Here is a 22,319-nt window from a genome sequence, read left to right on the forward strand (position 1 = left end):
CCAGTTAAGGCAGGCAGGCTAATTAGGACACCTGGAGCCAATTAAGAAGAAGCTGCTAGAATCAATTAAGGCAGGCTAATCAAGGCACCTGGGTTTTAAAAGGAGCTCACTTCAGTTTGTGGTGCGAGTGAGAGGAGCTGGGAGCAAGAGGCGCAAGGAGCTGAGAGTGAGAGGGCGTGCTGCTGGAGGACTGAGGAGCACAAGCGTTATCAGACACCAGGAGGAAGGTCCTGTGGTGAGAATAAGGAAGGTGTTTGGAGGAGGCCATGGGGAAGTAGCCCAGGGAGTTGTAGCTGTCATGCAGCTGTTACAGGAGGCACTATAGACAGCTGCAGTCCACAGGACCCTGGGCTGGAACCCGGAGTAGAGGGCGGGCCCAGGTTCCCCCCAAACCTCCCAATTGAACTGGACTGTGGGTTCTTCCAGAGGGGAAGGTCTCCTGTTCCCCAACCCACATGGTGAATCTCTGCGGCAAGAAAATCCGCCAATAAGCGCAGGACCCACCAAGATAGAGGAGGAACTTTGTCACAATACACACATACAGAGAACATGAAAAGGTGGGAGTTGCCCAACCAACTCTAAGAGACAGATTCCACCATCTCCCTAGGTAACCCATTCCAGTGCTTCACCACCCTCCTAGTGAAAAAGTTTTTCCTAATATCCAACCTAAACCTCGCCCACTGCAACTTGAGACCATTGCTCCTTGTTCTGTCATCTGCCACCAATGAGAACAGTCTAGATCCAAAAGATTCATGGTCCCACACATGCCTGGCATAACAAAAGGTATGATTAAAATGTAATTATTTTGGTGCAAGTCTGTTTATGGATACTCCTATTTTGGAGTAAAATTGGCTGCAGTCAGCAATAAACTGACTTAGATTGAGTGATCACACATAGACTTGCACCAAAACAACTATATCAGTTTTAATTCACACCCAAGTATAAAATAAGTGACAAAGAGTGGATACAAAAAGCAGATGAGACACAAGTTAACGAAACAATAGTATGTGAGCTCCTTGAAAATGTGGACAATTCGCCACTCAATGGAAATTATCATCCACAGAGGTCATTATGGTCTTTGTCTCATACTATCGGTAAAAATAAATCAATCAATCAATAAAATGTAGAAAGACTGAAGAAGCATTACTGAGGGTACGTCGACACTTGCAAAGTTACAGTGCTGCTCAGAGAGCGCCGAAGGAAAACTGCTGTTATGTGTTCACACTGACAGCTTCCTGCACAATAGTGTGTTCACACTTGCGGTGCTATTTGGAGCAGTGCACTCTGAGCAGCTATCCCACAGAGCACCTCTTTCGCCAATAAGACTTGTGGGAAGGCGGAAGGGGTCGCGAGGCATCCTGGATCCTGTCCCAATGCCCCATGATGCATTGCTTCGCATCCCAGCAATCCCTGTGCTTCCATCCGCATTTGGTGCCATCTTTCAATGGTTTGTGTACTGCACGCCCTGCCTCTTTTGGGCTGCAGGAATGGATCCTGAGCTGCTGACCAGTATGCTGCTCACGCTGACCAACACGTCACGAGTGGCAGTGGAGTTATTCCTTAAACTACAAAGGCAAGAGGAGTGTGACATTGATCTCACCACGCATACTAGCTACGACACGAGATTGCTTGTGGCATTCACAGAGGTGCTGACCACAGTGGAATGCCGCTTTTGGGCTCGGGAAACAAGCACTGAGTAGTGGGATTACATCATGATGCATGTCTGGGATGATGAGCAGTGGCTGCAGAACTTTCGCATGAGGAAAGCCACATTCATGGGTCTGTGTGATGAGCTCGCCCCAGCCCTGCGGCGCAAGAACACGAGAATGAGAGCTGCCCTGTCACTGGAGAAGCATGTGGCGATTGCACTGTGGAAACTGGCTACTCCAGACTGCTACCGATCAGTAGCTAACCAGTTCGGAGTGGGAAAGTCGACCATTGGTGTCGTGTTGATGGAAGTGTGCAGGGCCATTAATCGCATGCTGCTCTGAAAGACCGTGACTCTGGGCAATATGCGTGACATTGTGGATGGCTTTGCACAAATGGGCTTCCCTAACTGTGGAGGGGCAATCGATGGCACACACATTCCAATTCTGGCACCAGACCACCTAGCCACCGAGTACATTAAGGGGTATTTCTCAATGGTTCTCCAGGCGCTTGTGAATGACTGTGGGTGTTACACAGACCTTAATGCAGGCTGGTCTGGAAAGGTGCATGGCACACACATCTTTCAGAACACTGGCCTGTTCAAGAAGCTCCAAGCAGGGACTTTCTTCCCTGACCAGAAGATCACCGTAGGGGAAGTCAAAATGCCCATTGTGATCCTGGGAGACCCCGCCTACCCCTTAATGCCATGGCTTATAAAGCCATACATGGGGCAACTTGACAGCAGCAAGGAGCGGTTCTACAACAGGCTGAGCAAGTGCAGAATGACTGTGGAGTGTGCATTTGGCCGTTTAAAAGCCCACTGGCGATGCCTGTATGGGAAGTTGGACATGGCCGATGACAATATTCCTATGCTTATAGCTGCGTGCTGTACGCTCCATAATATTTGTGAAGGGAAGAGTGAAAGCTTCACTCAGGGCTGGATCGCAGAGGTTCAGCACCTGGAGGCTGAGTTTGAACAGCCAGAGACCAGGGCTATTAGAGGGGCTCACCGCAGGGCCATAAGGGTCAGGGATGCTTTAAGGCAGCAATTTGAAGCTGAAACCCACTAATATTTGTTGCTATGCTCGGGATTGCAGTGTTTGTAATGCTAGGAGGTAATTGGTGCATATGATGCAAGAAGGGACCTTTACATAATTGTATGTTGCTTTGCAGTGCTCCTTTTGCTTTCACTTAATAGAATAAAGAATGCTTTCAAACAAACAATTCTTTTATTGAAAGACAACAACCAGAGGAGAGAGTCAAACGAAAAAAATCATCAGCAGGGAGGGTGATGGGGAATGACCGAAGGGAAGGTCTCAAAAGGAGGAGGGGTCCCTGGATGGCTACAGATTTGTGTATGTCCGAGGATCACACCCAACCTTCTCCTTTGGAGTACGATGCAACGGGTGCTGTACTTCAGCAGGGCCAAACTGCAGAGGGATGGGTGTTGAGTGCAGTGGGAGTCCACATTGCTGGACTCTGAGGAGGGAGGAGTGGAATGCTGTGGGTAGAGAGTGGAGCCAGGAGGTTGATAACAGTGTGCTGGTGGTGTGTATGGAGGGGGGGGATGCATGGGAAAGAGTTTTGCGACAGAGGCTGCAGGGGAGGGCGGGCGCGGAGCTGCTCGGTTTGAAGAGCTAGTATCGCCTGGAGCATGTCCGCTTGGCGCTCCATAACAGTTAAGAGCTGCTCCATGGCTTCTTTCTGGTGTGCCACATTCTCCTTTCGATCCCTCTTCTCGCTGTCCCACCACTCCTTTCATTCTTTTTTCTTGGTGGCGGAGTGCATCATAACCTCACGCATAAAGTCCTCCTTAGCTCTTGGAACTTTCTAATTCTGCGCAGCCATTCTGCCGTCAAAGACAAAGAGGGAGATTGTACTCCCAAGGTCATCTCTGTGAAGTTTAAATGCAACATTTTACAGAAGCAATATTGTTTGCAACACAGACAACATTGTTTCAGTGCTTTAAAACACAGCCAGTGCGCACACACCTGTCACTAACTGGCTGACCCCAGGCAAGCACACGAGCTACTAGACCCCCAAAATGGTGAGTAGCCACAGGGGCAGTGTAAATCACTGTTCCCGGACCTGCTGTACACTAGGCACGTGGCTCTTGGGGAGAGCCAGCCCTGTAGGGTGGGCCTGATAATCATTCCTGTCCCCACACTTTCCACAGGAGGTGATCATTATGGAAGATATCTTGCTGCTGAGGGTGAGCAGGGAATCAAGGGATGGTCTTCTCCAAGCCTGTGGCTTCCAGCCTGGCGCCTATGCGGCTTGCTTGTGTGCAGCAATGGTTCCCCCACCCATCATGGCAAAGTGGCACAGAAAAGTTACAGTTAATGGGGCAAGACACAAAGCAGCTCTGTCGAGGAACCTGCAGCAGCGGATTGCCCAGTATCTCCATGAGAGTTTCCTGGAGATCTCTGAGGGAGATTCCCATGAAGTGAGGGAGTCTATCAATAGCCTGTTCCGCTGCTCAGACTAGGCATGAGGTAGGAGACAAGCCTGCTTTCTGCAACCCTCCTGCCCCCCACAACTCGCTTCAGCAATTCCCAAAATTAGATCCACTTACCAGGGGCCTCCTCTCCTGTTTGCGCTTTGCCAAAATCCGACTACTGTGACTGGCTAGGCTCCTCCAGGGTAGAAAAAAGCTCCTGACTGCATGCATCTCTGGCCTCCGAGTCATCCTCTGCCTCGGGGTCCCCCTTCCCCTCTTCATCCAAGATTGCCTCCTCCTGGCTAAGTCCACTCTTGACTGGCACGCAAGCCAACGAAGTATCCACAGGGTCCTTCGCAGTGAAGGTGGGGTCACCACCAAGTATCGTGTCCAGCTCTCTATAGAACCGGCAGCTAGTGGGCACAGACCGGAGTGGTGGTTTGCCTCCCGCGCCTTGTTGTAGGCGTTCTGCAGTTCCTTCACTTTGACCCTGCACTGCAATGTGTCCCGGTCATGGTCCCTTTCTATCATGCATCTAGAAATCTGTCCGAAGGTGGTATCATTACAACTGCTGGAGCACAGTCACTGCCTCCTCTCCCCAAATGCCCATGAGGTCCAGCAGCTCAGAGCTCCAAGCGGGGCATCACCTGGTGCGTGGAGCAGGCATGGCCACCTGGAAAGATGCGTTGAGACCACTGCACGCATCACCGAGCAAACAGGAAGGGGACTTTCAAATTTGCAAAGAATGTATGGGGTGGGGCTGACGGTTGGTCACCTGAGAGCAAGGCAGAAGAGTTCAAATTGTCGGAGAAAAACAGAGTTCTCACTCTCTTTTTTGGGTGCAGCAAATCAGATACTTTATTCTCAAGCAATTGCATAGAGGGAGAGAGTGCACTAGGACACAGGGTTTCCCCCTCCTAGGCAGGTCTCTCAAAAGAAACAATTAAGGCATTGAAATCCCCTTCAAGTCCCTGTCAGTTCTTGCTCTACTTCCACAAAACCGATGGCCAGAGAGGTGAGAACAGGCATTGTGGGACACCTCCTGGAGCCCAATCGCAGCACTGTAGTCACCACGGTATCTACACTGGCACCACAGCACTGTAGCCCCAGTGCAGAAAGCTCTACGCCTCTCTTCCAGGTGGTTCTTTTAGAGCGCTGCATCTGTGCAGTTTCTGCGCACTAAGTGGCTTGGCAGTGTGTACACCTTGGGAGTTACAGCGCTCAAAGCTGCTTTACTGTGCACAAACTTACCAGTGTAGACAGGGCCTGAGATAAACCTGATTACACTTCCTACAGTAGTGTACTACTCTAGCTGGAAGGAATTGTACTTATTAAGAATTATAAAAAGTTAGATGGTATCACTATAATTTGGGTTATTGTATTAACTGCAATGAGGAGTTTGCAAATGGAGTTTCTTGAAAATGAAAATTAGAATCAGAGTAAAATACTCAGAATGTATACTACTATATTTTAATGCGTTCATTTGGATTAGATGGAATTTTAGAAAGGTCTGTAACAAATTATTTTAAATATAAAAAGCTACATTGATATTTATCTAAAAATGTCAAGAATCTGAATGAAAGAAAAGTTGTTAATCAATGGAAAAAACAGGTGATTACAGTACACCACACCCTTAAATGTCTCAAGAGGGAAAATGGAGTATATAGATGAAGCTTTATTTTCCTGCTCCACAAAATGTAAACCCACAGAGATGAAACAAAAATACAAAAGCAAGACTAATGTTAAATTAAATAAAAGCATTATAATAATAAGGAACAAATGATGGATAATGTCAGTATAGTTCTAAATACAGTTAAAAGACAGCCCAGGCATATAGAAAATTAAGAGCAGTAGACTGTAAAGAGATTCTTAAAAACAATAGAGGATATAAATGCTGGAAAGTGGCAACATGCCATTACAATTTTTTTTTACATAAACATCAATGTTTTTCTAGAACAGATTTTAAACATTCAGTCCAGAACTGGTCTGACTCTTGGTTAAGAACCACAGGCACCCTACAGCAGAGCAGATATCACTTGTACCGGCATGTTAGTTAAACCTGCTCCCTAGTCTACCAATGCTTCTGTTTTATGGTTTACCCTTTACTTTACACATGCCTCTTTTAGACCTCATTCCAGCAAGGTGCTGAGAATCTCCAATGCCCATTCAAGCTACTGGGAGTTAAGGGCACTCAACAACTCACAGGATTGAGTTAAGAACAAATGCATACACTTTATTAAGATATTTAATAAATATAAATTTGCTTGCAATGTGCATATATAGTAAACAATGTCATGAACTAACATTTGGGTTAATTCCAAGCTCTACAGACTGGAACCAAAAAAACTATTCTATAGAGGCCAATTCAACACACTTGCTGACTGATTGCATTTTTTTTATTCCCTTTTGGAATTAAAAGAAATTCTTTCACTCTAGCATTTCTTGTCCTAATAAAATATCTTCAGAACTGTTATTACTATCTGGGTTAAAATACCGTCCCCTGAAAACATGACTTAAAGGAATGGGAAATCAAAAGAGTCCCATGAGACAAATAATCTTTGGTGAAATTCTGGCCCTACTGAAGTCAATGGGGTTGCTGCCAATGACTTCAAACAGGGCTATGATTTCTCCCATGTTCAGTTTTAGATCCCTTAATGATTCTATCTTTCTAACAAGACTATGAACGTAATTTCATATTCACAATACCACACCCAGTTCCAAACAAAATATTCTATGTAAAAAGAAATACTTACAATACAGGGACAGGCTGCATAAACAGTGTGAAACTACCAGTTGCGGTTGATTTCTTCACAGAGTAAACTTTGTCCTCGGCCAGGCTGTCGTGCCTGGATTGGTATAACATTTGTACACATTAATTTGGCCTGGGGAGTTTCTATCTAACTGAGCAAGGTGGGAGGGTTTGTTATTTTAACTCCTGGCTGATAACAGCTTATCAGTAACTTCTCAAAGGTTGAGTTCAACACATTTGCAGAGCGAGAGATGCAAAGAAAATACAGAGCACGCCTGTGAATCCCGGAACTCTTTCTTCCCCTTAGGGTGGGTCCTTATGAGGAGTTTCCAGGATCCCCTGCTTTTCCCCACACTCCAAGACCCTATTCTGCAGTCACAGTCCTTCTGAGAAAGGCAATATGCAGCTCTCTTCAAAGGCAATGAGCCCCACCTTTGAAGATGGCTTTAGCTACCATTAGGAGGAAGCAACATGAAATGCTTCCTTCCAAGGGAGGAGCTTGTTGTGTTTGCTGCATTGCCAGCTTCTGCCAACCCAGGTACTAAGATGAAATCCTGAACTATGACCCAGCATGGCAGTGTAACTGTGTCGTCACCACCACCAGTCTTACAACAGAGTTCCATGCCAGCCCCTTTAAAAAAAAAAAAAAAAAAAAAAAAAGTATGCATTTAGGGCCTGATACAACTCTCACTGAAATTAATGGGAGTCCTTCCACTGATTTCAGTGCGTGCTGGACTAGATCCTTAAGCAGAGTTCATTATCCACTGCATTTTAGGGTGCCTAACTGATGTAAAAGTATTTTTTATCCATATAAAATTGATAAATAGAAAGGTTCTGCTGAAAATGCCTGGATAGGGACACTTGGGTTCTCAGGGATCATATCTGCAGAACCTACTGTCTCCAGCAGTCCACCCAACTTTGCCTTTGTTGACCTTTAGGATGTGGACTAAGGCACATCCTCTTGGTGAAGCATTCTGTTGACTTTAGACTATCAGCAGGTTGAAAACTATAGAGAGGGGTATTTAAATTGTTTTTAATAATAAACTGTTGTAGATGTAACATCTAGTTGAATTTAATTTTCATTATATGCCCAGATGCCACAGCAATGGTTGCACAACAAACCATTAAAGAAGCCAACAGGAGAAGAAAAAAAAAAAAGCCACAGATGCCCCCCTTGCCCTCTTTCTCCTCCACCTCCAGTTCTTGTGATCTAATTCTTAGTAGCTGGGTTTGAGTCCTGCTCAAGACCCCATATCAAAGAAGCCGTAGATGATTTTCAGCACATTAACAGATGAATGCATTACTACACAAGATACCCACCCAAAATGGACTGAAATTATCAGAATTCATTTCATGCTGGTGTATCCGTCAGAAAACAGGCTAAACTCATGATAATTCATTTCTTGATGAGTCAATTCCTGCTTGGGACACCTATCTGGTCTAACGTCTCCACTCCACTGACCAGGGGTCATGTTTGCTGGAAGCCAGTTACATGTACAAATAGCATTGCATACATTGGAGCTCCTCTGCACAATGTTTGACCAGCAATCAACTTCGATGGGTCATCTACCTCAGTCCCCTGCACTGAGGCAGGACCAAGTATTTTCTAGCTCATCCCTGACAGGTGTTTGTCTAACCTGTTCTTTAAAATCTCCAGTGATGGAGTTTCCACAACCTCCCTAGGTAATTTGTTCCAATGCCTAACTACCCTTACAGTTAGGAAGTTTTTCCTAAGGTCTGACCTAAATCTCCCTTCCTGCAATTAAAGCCCACTACTTCTTGTTCTGTACTCAATGGATAAGAAGAACAATGTATTAACCTCCTCTTTATAACAACCTTTTATATCTTGAAGACTGTTACATCCCCCCTCAGTCTTCTCTTCTCCAGACTAAACAAACCCATTTTTTTTCAAATTTTTCGTCTCAAGTCATGTTTTCTAGACCTTTAATCATTTTTGTTGCTATCCTCTGGACTTTCTCCAATTTGACCACATCTTTCCTGAAGTGTGGTGCCCAGAATGGGACACAGTACTCCGGTTGAGGCCTTATCAGGGATGAGTAGAGTGGAAGAATTATGTCTTGTGTATGGCTCAAACACCCCAAAATGATGTTCATTTTTTTGCAACAGTATTATATCGTGGACTCATATTTAGTCTGTGATCCACTATAACCCCCAGATCCTTTTTTGCAGTACTCCTTCCTAGTCAGTCATTTCCCATTTTAAGAACATAAGAATATACGACTGGCCAGACCAACGGTCCATCTAGCCCAGTATCCTGTCTTCCGACAGTGGCCAAGACCAGATGCTTCAGAGGGAATGAACAAACAGGGCCATTACCGAGAGATCCATCCACTGTCGTCCAGTCCCAGCATCTGGCAGTCAGAGGCTTTGGGACACCCAGAGCATGCAGTTGCATCCCTGACCAGCTGATAGCCATTAATGGACATATCCTCCATGAACTTACCTAATTCTTTTTTAAACCCAATTATACTTTTGGCCTTCACAACATCCTCTGGCAACAAGTCCCATAGGTTAACTGTACATTGTGTGAAGAAGTACTTCCTTTTGTTTGTTTTAAACCTGCTGCCTATTACTTTCATTGTGTGATCCCTGGTTCGCTATAAGGAATGTTTTCTAATCCTTTCTTTATTCTTGCGATTCTTCTCTGAACCCTCTACAATTTATCAATATCCTTCTTGATTTGCGGACACCAGAACTGGACACAGGATTCCAGCAGCAGTCACCCCAGTGCCAAATACAGAGGCAAATTAACGGCTCTACTCCTACTCAAGATTTCTCTGTTTATGCATCCCAGGATTAAATTAGCCCTTTTGCCACAGCATTGAACAAGGTGCTCCTGTTCACCATGACCCTAAATCTTTTTCAGAATCATTGATTCCCAGGATAGAGTTGCCCATCCTGGAAGAATGGCCTACATTCTTTTGTTCCTAGATGTACATATTTACAGTTAGCCATATTGAAACATATTGTTCGCTTGCACCCAGTTTACCAAGCAATTGCTCTCTAATCAGTGACCTATCCTTTTCTTTATTTACCACTCCCCCAATTTGTGTCATCTGCAAACTTTATCAGCGATGATTTTTATGTTTTCTTCCAGTTCATTAATAAAAATGTTAATTAGCGTTAGACCAAGGATTGATTCCTGCAGGACCCCACTAGAAATACACCCGCTCAATGATGTTTCCCCATTTACAATTATATTTTGAGACCTAACACTTAGCTAGTGTCATTGTTTTTTGTTTTGTTTTGTGTGGGGATGGAGAAGATTCACAAGGCCTTGCTGGAACCTCAGGATCTGTTTATGGAGCCCTAATACCAAGACATGGCAGCACAGATGGCAGCCATGCTGGTTCAGCAGGAGGAGGAGGAACCCTCTCCACCAGGTATGCTGGGGATGGGGGTGGGGGATTTGTTTTTTTAACCTGTACTAACAAGGGCTGATTTGCAGGCTCAGGGCATAGAGGAAGAATTTTCTAGGTTTGTATGTTAGTGATTTTTAAAAGGGCAGATATAACTTCATTCAAGGGCACAAATGTTCTTCCCAATCCACAGTCTGCCATGCACACACACACACACACACCCTACTTTTTTGTTTATTAGGGGATTTTTAAATGTCAACACTGCTCTGTGTTTATATTATGGAAGGAAGCTCAAGGAAGTGCACCTTGCACTTGGAGTGAAAAGTGGGGAGGTTTGGGATGGTTCTTACTTCCTGAAAGAATTTGTTCCACAGTTTGGAACCAGACCCTGAAAAAGCTTTCTGCTGCACAGAGGAGCACAATGTGCCATTGCACCTGAGGAGCAGAAATATCAGCCACAGTCTTTATCCCAGAGCTTTAGGCCCCTTTAAATATCCTGGCTCCAGGCCACTGAGTGTCTTGAAAATAAGGACCAAGGCCTTAAACTTGACTCTATATTCTACGGGGAGCCAACACACAGAGAGTGGGATGGATTTGATCTGCTCATAGTAACCCACGTAGCTGAGGAGATGTGCTGCAGCAATCTGTACTAGCTGGAGTTTCCTAAATGCTGAAGGCTTCATGCTTGGGTATATCACACTGCTGTAGTCAAGATGGGAGGTGACAAAAGCATGAATATCTGAGGTCAGGTAATCATCCACGAGGATGGGACAAAGTTTCCTACTTGATAGAAAGCATTACTTGCAGATATGGCTACATAAAAGCCCTGCACCAGGCCACTCAGTTCAGTTTCTCCATAATCACCCCAGGAGAGAGGGAAAATCGCCATAAAAAAAATCAAGGGGAAATTCATTTCACTAAGAAAGGATTCCTTGCGGGAGTTCTGTCAGATGAGGAAACATCTGCTCTATTCGGTGGAGGCAGAAAGACTGGAAAAGAAGCTATTGGTTCACATATACCCAGCAAGGAAGGTCTGTCACCATGAGTTAAAATTGTTCAACACAGAAGATCCATAGCAGGATAAATATATTTATCATTACACTATGTGTTCCCACCTTGAAGCTCTTCAGCTGATGGGATGAGACGATGTGAAAGAACATGGGCAAAACTAAAAGAACTTAGGAAAAAAACACACTGCTGCATAAGGCATCCTTATTTTCTTAAATGACATATTTAAAACACAAGAAGAAAGTATATTAGCTTTTAATATACTTGTTAACTGTTCATTTCCTTTTAAAATGCGGCTACAGCACACCCGACAAAACAGTAGGATGATGGCTGTATACCAGCAAACAGTTCAAAAGATGGTGCCTCAAATATAGGCTCAACCGGCTTAGAAAGACACTGAAGAATAAGAGCATCCTAGGATTGGAAAGAGAAGAGGTGGTGAATGGAGGCCTGGAGGATGAGCAAGGAGAAGGCTGAGTGCTGCAAGCCACTTGCTGATCAAGAGCAGCATGGCAGGCACACACAAGGAAGGGAAATGCCCATGGAGAACCACAGGAGGAGAATGTATATAGAATTGAGATGGGAAACGAAACAGCATTCAAAGGCTGCTGGTGTGCAAGGGCCTGTGACCCGAGTGTGATGTGTCATTCCATATTCTTTATGAAAATATGCTTACGATATGAATATGACATAACAGATATACCTTATGCAAGATGGCTCATGTGAGATATCACTGGAAAGCTTATGATTTACTGAATGCGATTATCCAATTTGTATGCCTGTATCATTTCTGTATCTGAAGTTAGGAATATTGACTATGTATCTGGTATCAGAGGGGTAGCCGTGTTAGTCTGGATCTGCAAGTCTTAAAGGTGCCACAGGACTCTGTGACTATGTATCTGTATTTCAACTATGCTACTTTGGGTGACGCCCACTGCTAACACTTCAGGAAGGAGAAGGATCTGGGGAACTACAGGCCAGTCAGCCTCACCTCAGTTCCTGGAAAAATCATGGAGCAGGTCCTTAAGGAATCAATTCTGAAGCACTTAGAGGAGAGGAAAGTGATCAGGAACAGTCAGTATGGATTCACCAAGGGCAAGTCATGCCTGACTAACCTAATTGCCTTCTATGACAAGATAACTGGCTCTGTGGATGAGGAAAGCAGTGGACGTGTTATTCCTTGACTTTAGCAAAGCATTTGATACCGTCTCCCACAGTATTCTTGCCAGCAAGTTAAAGAAGTATGGGCTGGATGAATGGACTATAAGGTGGATAGAAAGCTGGCTAGATCGTCGGGCTCAACAGGTAGTGATCAATGGCTCCATGTCTAGTTGGCAGCCAGTATCAAGCGGAGTGCCCCAAGGGTCAGTCCTGGGGCCTGTTTTGTTCAATATCTTCATTAATGATCTGGAGGATGGCGTGGACTGCACCCTCAGCAAGTTTGCAGATGACACTAAACTGGGAGGAGTGGTAGATACTCTGGAGGGTAGGGATAGGATACAGAGGGACCTAGACAAATTAGAGGATTGGGCCAAAAGAAATCTGATGAGGTTCAACAAGGACAAGTGCAGAGTCCTGCACTTAGGACTGAAGAATCCCATGCACTGCTACAGACTAGGGACTGAATGGCTAGGCAGTTCTGCAGAAAAGGACCTAGGATGAGAAGCTGGATGAGTCAACAGTGTGCCCTTGTTGCCAAGAAGGCTAACGGCATTTTGGGCTGTATAAGTAGGGGCATTGCCAGCAAATCGAGAGATGCGATCATTCCCCTCTATTCGACATTGGTGAGGCCTCATCTGGAGTACTGTGTCCAGTTTTGGGCCCCACACTACAAGAAGGATGTGGAAAAATTGGGAAGAGTCCAGCGGAGGGCAACAAATATGATTAGGGGGCTGGAGCACATGACTTATGAGGAGAGGCTGAGGGAACTGGGATTGTTTAGTCTGCAGAAGAAAAGAATGAGGGGGGATTTGATAGCTGCTTTCAAATACCTGAAAGGGGGTTCCAAAGAGGATGGATCTAGACTGTTCTCAGTGGTACCAGATGACAGGACAAGGAGTAATGGTCTCAAGTTGCAGTGGGGGAGGTTTAGGTTGGATATTAGGAAAAAAACTTTTTCACTAGGAGGGTGGTGAAGCACTGGAATGGGTTACCTAGGGAGGTGGTGGAATCTCCTACCTTAGAGGTTTTTAAGGTCAGGCTTGACAAAGCCCTGGCTGGGATGATTTAGTTGGGGATTGGTCCTACTTTGAGCAGGGGGTTGGACTAGATGACCTCCTGAGGTCCTTTCCAACCCTGATATTCTATGGTTCAGGTATAACAATGGAAAAGCCAGACAGGGCGGATGACCCATCAGCGAGGACAATGGACTGTGAAATGGACTTGGCCTTCCTGTGGACGCTCCATACTGCCACTGACTCATGGACACTGATACTATAGAGTCAGGTAGTCTTGTCACCTGATACTGAAACATTACATGGGACTTTTTGTAACTTTCCACTGTAAGGGAAGGGGGTGTGTGTCAAGTTTGGGAAACAAAGGAGTCCCGCCGTATGTAAATCCTATTTAAGGGTGGGGAGGAAGGCAAGCAGGACTCCTCCTCTCTATGGCCTGTCTGCCCAAGAAGAAAGATTGCAAAAGCCACCTGAAGGGAAAGCAAGCGGGGAATCCAGACTGAAACAGGGGTCTAGTCTGAAAAGGAATATAACTGGAACTCTGAACCACAGAAACTTTGCAACCTGCCCGCAACAATATCTATGGTGAGAAATATATTTGTAACCAATTTCTTTAGTGAAACTAGCTTAGTTTGCGTGCTTGATTTAATTTGTTTAGTAATCTGCTTTGTTCTGTTTGTTACCCCTTTTACCACTTAAAGTCTGCCTTTTATAGTTAATAAAATTTGTTTTGTTTATTATTAAACCCAGTTTCTGTCATTTCTAACTGGGGGGGGCAAGAAGTGTGCACCCCTCTCTCCACATTGAGGGAGGGGGTGAATTTTATAATACATCTTTGGGTCTGCACTCCAAGGGAGGTTGACATCTGAGTGCTGGAGCAAGTCCCTTAAGATGCATCTTCCCAGAGCTGATCTGCAGCTGGGGGTGGCCCTTCCTGTGTGTGTGTTAGAGGAGGTTTTAAGAGCTTGGCTCAGCAAGACAAGTGAAAGGGGGCCCATGCTGGCAGAACAGGTAGACTCAGTGGTCTCTCAGCACAAGTGGACATGGCTTCCGAAGGGGTCCAGCCCATCACACTGAATTGTTAAAAACAGATGAAAGTAACAAAAGTTCAGTTGACCTGTTATATAAAACTACTGATAAAATAAGTGGAAGATGTAGCCAAAGAAACTAGTACAAACAAAACATGTTTAAACTAAAAACAGATTAGGGGTTGCAGGGATTCTGGTAAGGTCACAAAATTGCTATGGCAACAAATCAAGAAGGCGGTAAAATGACAGGAGAAGAAGGTGCACTGTTGGAGCATCTCTGGTGAAAATCTTATGTCCAGGCTGACTTACTCCATTATAATTTTGTTCACTTCTCCTTCAGCTCTGCCATCTTCCTAGCTAACAACTCTTCTTCTCCAACTTAATTGAATCCCATGTCTTCAATCCCAGCCACCTTCTGGCCATCTTTGATTCACTCCTCAAATCCTCCCTCTCTCCTGCCTCCACCTTTTTCTTTGCATAGGCTCTAGCCAATTTCTTTCAAGAGAAAAGTGACTAAATATCACATGATCTTCCTTCCTCAGCACACCTATGATTCACCCTTCTCCTCTTACTTCCTTGTCACACATGCAGAAATTTCTCATCTGCTAATTCCTATATTTGCCACAGTGACCTCATCCCATCTTCTAATCTCCCTTACACCCACTCTCATACCCTCACTCCTCTCCTTAACTGCTCACTCTCCTCTGGCTCTTTCCCCTCATAATACAAGCATGCTTTAGTGTCTATCTTAAAAAATAACCACCACCCTGGACCCCACTTGCCTCTCCAGCTACCACCCTATCTCTAGGCTCATTGAATATGTTGTCTACATCGCTGTTTAGAGTTCTGCTTGTACAATCCGTCAAACATCCCTTGCACTCCACTGAAACTGCTCTCACCAAAATCTCTAATGACCTCTTCATAGACAAAGCTCAGACCCAGTACTCCATTCTCATCCTCTGTGACCGGACAGCCACCTTCACCACCACTGACCACACTCCTCCTCTTGAAATTTTGTCCTCCCCTTGGCTTCCATTAACCTGTCCTCTCCTTGTTCTCCTCAGACCTCTTTAATTGCTGCTTCAGCGTGTTCTTCAGAGGATCCTCCTCTTGCCCTCTAACTTTCTGAGGGGGTTCCACAGTGTTCTGTCCTTGATCACCTTCTCTTCTCCCTCTATACCTTATCTCTGGATAATGTCATTCACAAAACACAAATTCAACTACCATCAGATCTACCTCTCTACTCCTGACTTGTCTCCCATAAAAAATAAAATCTCAGCCTGTTTCTCTGACATCTCCTCATGGATGATTAGCCATCAGCTAAGATCAATCTTCCACTTAAGCCCTCCCTGCTTCCTCCTTTCTTGATGACTGTGGACAACACCACTGTCCTGCCTGTCATGCAGGCCCACATACCCTGGGTATCATCTTTCACTTGGAAGTCTCTCTAGGTCTGCAGATCCAGGGTAAATCTAATGTTTGCAAATTCTTTCTGAATAACATCTCTAAGATACAGTCTCTTATCCCGCCACAGAGCTAAAACTCTCGTCCAGGCTCTCAGTATCTCACAGCTCAGTTACTACAGCAATATTCTCTCTGGCCTTGACAAATGCAATCTTGCCTCCTCATATCCATTCAGAATGTTGGTGCAAGGATCATTTTCCTAGCCCATCACTTTGGCCATGTCACCCCTGTCCCGACACTGGCTCCCTCTTCTCTACTGCATCAAACACAAGCTGTTTTTCCTCACTATCAAGGCTTTTCATGGCCAAACCACACCTTACTCATCACTCGCTATCAAGATGTTGACTCCCCTATCCAATCAGCCAATGATGCCAGCTTCTTGTTATCCGGCAGGCTTGAAAGAAGCTCCCCGTAAACATCTGCAAATCCACCTCAACATCTTTCTTCAGTTGCCTCTAAAAAACTGGAGAATGGTTAGGCCACTGATGTGCTGAGAGAGAGCCTGTCATGCTAACCAATATTGTCTCGTCGTCGTTTTCTACTCCCAGTCCATCTGCCTGTATCCATCTGTTGTCTCTTGCCTTATACTTAGAATGCAACAAATTCTTTTTGTTCTGTGTTTGCACAATGGGGTCTTGGTCCATGTCTAGGGCTCCTGGGACTATGACAATACAAATAATAAATATTAATTTTGATGGCTGATATTGCCACCCCTTTCTAGACATGGTTTTTCCTGAATTAGAGGGGAAAAGGACCATCACTTAGCAACTTGATTGTGCACTGGATAGTTTAAAGGAGCTAAATTGAAGGAGAGGAAGTGAACTTCATCATCACAGCTATCAACACCAACTGCTGTGACCAAGGAATGTACCATCACACCACTGGGCGTGATCCTGAAAGACATCCTGACTAGAGGAGGAGAAGGAGCCAGATGATAATCGCCCCCATCTATTAGGTTTGAATGAATCCTGAACACCTGGCATGTGAACTGCTGCCACCCCTTCCCTAGGGTGATTTTAACTTCCCTATTGTACTACTTTGGTTTCTTTTTTGCTTTCTATCTAGTAAAAGTCTGTCTTAGCCAGCCAAGATAAACCCATCCTTGTAACACTGCTGTAATGAGAAAAAAAAAAGCTCTGAATAGTGCCTTAAGCAGCCTGATACTGGTAAAAGTTTTGCCAAGTGCTGAAGGGCTAATAAGACCATATGCTGTGCTTGTTGTTTCCCAGCAGCTGAACAAGAAACAGACATGTGTTGCACTCTCTTTCCTCTCCTCCGATTTTGCCTTGTCTTAAAAACAAACTCATAAGAAACAGGATTGAACTTTATCAAGTCATCCAAAAATGACAGTCAAAACACTTGTCCCCCGCCACCCCACCCCCCACAATAAGGAAAATTAACACCTTGATTAATACTATCTCAGGAACTCTATAGGAAGGAATTTCTAAAAGACTAGACGCTTACAGAGAATAAGGTAAATTATAAGAAAGTTTTACATTTCAGATGCTTTGACAGTTTGGCCCTTTGTATTGCTCCAGCAGGAGTGAGCCAGTGAACATAACATGAGAACAGCCATACTGGGTCAGACCAAAAGTCCATCTAGCCCAGTATCCTATCTTCCAACAGTGGCCAACACCAGGTGCTTCAGAGGGAATGAACAGAACAGGAAATCATCAAATGATCCATCTCTATCATCCATTCCCAGCTTCTAGCACATAGAGGCTAGGGACAATTCAGAGTATGGTTTTGCATCCCTGCCCATCATGGCTAATAGTCATTGATGGACCTATCCTCCATGAGCTTATCTAGTTCTTTTTTGAACCCTGTTATAGCCTTCACAACATCCTCTGGCAAAGAGTTCCACAGGCTGACTGTGCGTTGCATGAAGAAATACTTCCTTTTGTTTATTTTAAACCTGCTGCCTATTAATTTCATTTGGTGACCCCTAGTTCTTGTGTTATGAGAAGGAGTAAATAACACTTCCTTATTTACTTTCTCCACAACAGTCATGATTTTATAGACCTCTATCATACTCTATGTGAACCCCAGGGCACACACAACTGTCTAATATGTAACAAGGGTTTTTGAACTAACCCCTGCAGGGCCTCCCAGATGCTTTCCCTTTAGTGGAAGGGGCAGAGTGAGATGCTGAAGCTTGCAGAAATCAGTTCCACAGACAACATTTTTGGGGTCCACACAAGCGATTCTGCATTATTAACAGTCTTAAAAGGGCTTTAAGCAGGAAAACAAACAATTTACATGCCTAGAAACTAACACATTGCCCCAATCTAAAACAAATGCACCACTACCATGTATCTGAAGACAGAGCAGAAGCCCACTTGGAGCAGCTTTCCCTCTTGAACCCCCTCCTGCTCTGCCACCAGAAGGGGGACAACTCTGCATTTAAAAGGCGTGGGGCTTTCTCCTCCCCATGTCACTTCCTGTTTAAGTAATACTTGCCAATCAGCTGATTAAAGGGAAGGGTCACACACTCTCCCTCTTGACTTTAAATAAAACTCAAGCAGCTCTAACTCACCTATTCCTGCTATAAGTATAGTTTTATTAATCTATTAGGATAGTGGCTTCTAGTTCACTCAGTGCTACAACTACTGAACTGACAAGCAAGTGTCAGAACAAACTGGGAAAGTGTAGGTTAGCTCACAATGCAAGAGCCTAATAAAGAGGAATGTCTTAGCAATTTTCAAAGTGACTGGCTACAAACTCTACTGAGCCTATTTAAACCCGTCCAGCCTACTGGAAACCCTCCACATAACAGGTTTAGCTCATTAAGGGGCTTAAGCTTTTAACTCACGTAAAGAACAACCTGGCAAATTGTGAAGTACAGATAAGTACATTGTGATGTGCTTGCTAAGAAGCAGGGAGTGCACTGCCTATATGCCATCAAGTATAAGGAGTAATGGTAATACTGATCTCCCCTCAGAACACTAAAAGGAGATTGCGCAAATGTGATAAACAACACAACCTCTTAACCAGGACAACTAAAATCAACCTTCAAAGAGGCAATTAAATGGTTAATTTGGCCATTAAACACACCTATCTAGAAGCTTTGGTTTAGATTCCTTTTCAGCACTGATGGCTGGTGGTGAGAACCACTTGTAGAGCCTATGTACCTGTCACCACCAATGCAGTGGGATGCTAGTCTTCTGTGGTGCAGCTCTGACTTTTCAAACAGTGTCAAAAAATAGTGTTTTGATTTCCTAGCACTCTTGGTGTCACATAGTAACTTTCTTTATACAATCTGTTGATGATCACAGCCCTCCAGAGAAAGATGGCAGATGAGGAAAGCAGGTGTCTAGAGAGGAGCAGCTGACAAATCATGGCCTGGCATGCTACCCAATAGACAGGAAATGCCAAGTTAATGGGGATATTAATGTTCACCTCTGCCTTGTACACATATGCATTACAATACAGTCTCAAAATACATGAGCACATGCCATTTTCCCCACAGGAACCATGTCTTATTCACTGCATAGGTAGGATGGTGCTCAGTGAATGTAGCACCTGTTCAGTATTTTATCATCACTGATCAATATGTGGTCTTTGCATCACTCACAGCATGCCAATCAACTCTACTGAATGAAGATGGGATTTAGTCAGTACATAACCCAGTTTCATTCACTGTCCAAGCAGCCCAAAGAGGCAGGCATCCTGCGGGAAAAATGGTACGGAATCATGTCTTTAGAGACTGTATAATAATTCATAGGCACAGTGCCTCAGTTATGCCTATGCCATTAAGATTGCACTGTTCTGGAAATGTCAAACTTACTCGGCAACCTCATTGTTCTTCTAGCAAAGAATTTTAATAGAAATATACAGATATGAACTTCTAGCTGGAGTGTGTAATGGAAGTTATAAAGAGGCCTAAATGCTTCCATTATAACCTCCCTTCTTCAGTGCTCTCAATCAGCATCCTGCCTAGTTCCATGAACACCCTCACAGCTCAAACTCCATACACACAGTCATGCACAATAAAAAAATTTCTCTGGGCTACCTTGAGCTTGTAGGCGGAGTGCAGATTGGAACACTGTTGTAATTAGTAAGATACTTATTATCTATAGAAATCATGGCATGTGCACCAAGGATGTCTTATAAAGCCTTACAAAATTCAACCAAATCAAAATAGATTGTGACCCAAAACCAAAAGGCACAGTGCACAGGGAGGCTGGCCTCTTTAAGGGGAGATGAGTCCAGCCCTACCTGTAACACAATTACAGGCAGAGAGAATGAGCTAAGTTACAAGAAGTTCATGTGGCTAAATCAGGCCTTTTGAGGTGAAAAGACAGAAGCCTGTGGAGAGCCAGAGATAAGAGAAGGGAGACTCCAGGTAGGAAGCCCTGTTAGGAACTGCTACTTGATAGAGAGCGAGTCTGTTTAGTGGAAAACCGCAGCAGGGACAGGACTAAGAACCTTGCACCAAGGGTTGTGAGGCAGCTAGGAAGGCTGGAGAGAGTTCTTGCGTTTTCTTTTGAACTTTGTTAATAGACCAGCCCCCACAACAAGGTGTCACTCAACACATTAAAGCCAATGCTGAAGTTATGAGGAGCCCAAGAAGGGGAAACTGAGGCAGTGGCTAGCCCAAAGCCATCAAGAAGGCAGTGGTGCTCCACACAGACAGAGAAAACATGGCCAACTTTAAACACAAATGGTAAAACTTTTGAAAGTTACACACAAGTGAAAGACACTTAAAATGGGAACACTTATGCAACTTTAACTACTGGCATTGCTGTGTCGGGAACAATACATTTTATATTTTTTTCCCCACAACTCTGAGAACCAAAAAACCTCTTATTTATTTGAACACACTCTTTACAGGAGTAGAGACACAATACAAGAAGTAGTTGGCCATTTTTTCATTCAGAGAACTCAAAAATACTACAGTCAGCAATGGATACAGTTTTATTTCCAGTTCTTCACCACAAGCTCTCACTACAAAAATATATCCATACAAAGGCTTTTCTGTAAACATGATTCAGTCTCATTTTTTAAACACTTGCTTCTTTCATGCTGTGAGTTACCTTATTTGTGCATCCCCTTGGCAAAAAAACCCAAAGGTCAAGGTACACAGATACACAGTGGCTGATATGCCTCAAGGATTATGTCACATGAAACCAGGTTCTATTGAAACCCCACAAATAGATATTTCTGAAATAACAGGGAAATTCCAGCAGAGGCAAAGTTCAAGGGTAACAGTACTGCACTTAAGTATATATTCCTTTGCTTCTGTTTCTATGGCAATACACGAGGTGGTTGGGGGTGGAGGGGACCAAAAAGGTTATTTATACTTAAGGCTACAATTTAATTGGGTATTTTTAGTAAAAGCCATGGACAGGTCACAGGAAAAAACAAAAAAATCAGGGCCCCATGACCTGTCCATGATTGAATCTTGGGGGTGGAGGAGGAGCGCTGCAGGGGGAAAGCCAGGGATCCGCTGCGGGGGAGGGACCCCACGGGGGCCTGTTACTGCTCCAGCCCCGCCTAAGGGGGATCCCCGGGGGGGCACCGCTGGGGGGGGGGCACGACTGCCACAAGGGGGAGGGAGCACCCCGGGGTGGCACCACGAGGGGGAGGGCGCCCCAGGGAAGGAAGAGCGCCCTGGGGGGAACAACAAGTGCTGCCAAAAGGGGGGGCCGCCAATGCTCCGGCCACCGCCAGGAGGGGGTTGCCCCAGGGTCAACCCCATTGGCAGCTGTTCGGGCCCAAGCAGCTGGCTGCAGAGCCGCTCTAGCAGCGGCAGGTGTGGCTATCCCTGGGGCTGTCTGAGCAGCTGGCTCCGGAACCAGCTGCTTGGATAGCCTTGGGATCAGCCACACTGGCCGCTGCAGAAGTCATGGAATCCGTGACCTCCGTGACAGACACGGCGCCCTACTTGTACTACAGTAAAACTGTGGTTCTTTGAGATGCTGTCATCAGTGTGGTTTGCACTATAGGTGCATGTACCAGCAGGGCACCTGTGACCCTCCCTCAGTTCCCTTGCAATTTGAAACCCTCGTAGCTGAGGACTCAACAGGGATTGAGGTGGGACATGGGATCCACACGGACTACAATATCTCTAAGAACCACAGTTACTGCAGAGGGTAAGTCAACATTTTTTCCTCTTTCAGCCAGGGCCGGCTCTGGCTTTTTTGCCGCCCCAGGCAAAAAAGCCTCCCGCCGGGGAGAGCGGAGCACCGAGGGGAGGGCGGCGAGCCCCGCCGGGGCTCCGCTCTCCCCGGCGGCCAGAGGCTGCGCCGGGGGGAGGGCGGCGAGCCCGGTCGCGGCCCCACTCTAGGGCCGGAGCGCCGCGCCGCCCCCCTCCAGGTGCCGCCCCAAGCACCAGCTTGGTGGGCTGGTATCTGGAGCCGGCCCTGCTTTCAGCATGAGTCATTGTGGATCCCACTGTAAGTGACTGGCAGGCATCATCCTCTCAGG

At 45.3% G+C, this 22,319-nt stretch overlaps 1 protein-coding gene across 2 annotated transcripts in view; it reads right to left on the bottom strand.

The window, feature by feature from the left end:
* The window catches only part of MAP3K13 (mitogen-activated protein kinase kinase kinase 13), a 119,769-nt gene that overhangs the window by 92,990 nt on the left and 4,460 nt on the right, over window positions 1-22,319 (bottom strand). Inside the window, exon 1 of one of the 2 annotated variants that reach the window (XM_024218628.3) lies at window positions 6,841-6,907. The exons of the other annotated variant lie outside the window; for it this stretch is intronic. The gene's annotated coding sequence lies outside the window, so the exon portion shown is untranslated. Of the gene's footprint in view, window positions 1-6,840; window positions 6,908-22,319 lie in introns of those variants that run through there. 2 annotated transcript variants of the gene reach the window in all.

This window comes from Terrapene carolina, unplaced genomic scaffold (assembly GCF_002925995.2).
Source record: "Terrapene carolina triunguis isolate 2854851 unplaced genomic scaffold, T_m_triunguis-2.0 Scaffold88, whole genome shotgun sequence".
NCBI classification, from domain to species: domain Eukaryota; kingdom Metazoa; phylum Chordata; order Testudines; family Emydidae; genus Terrapene; species Terrapene triunguis.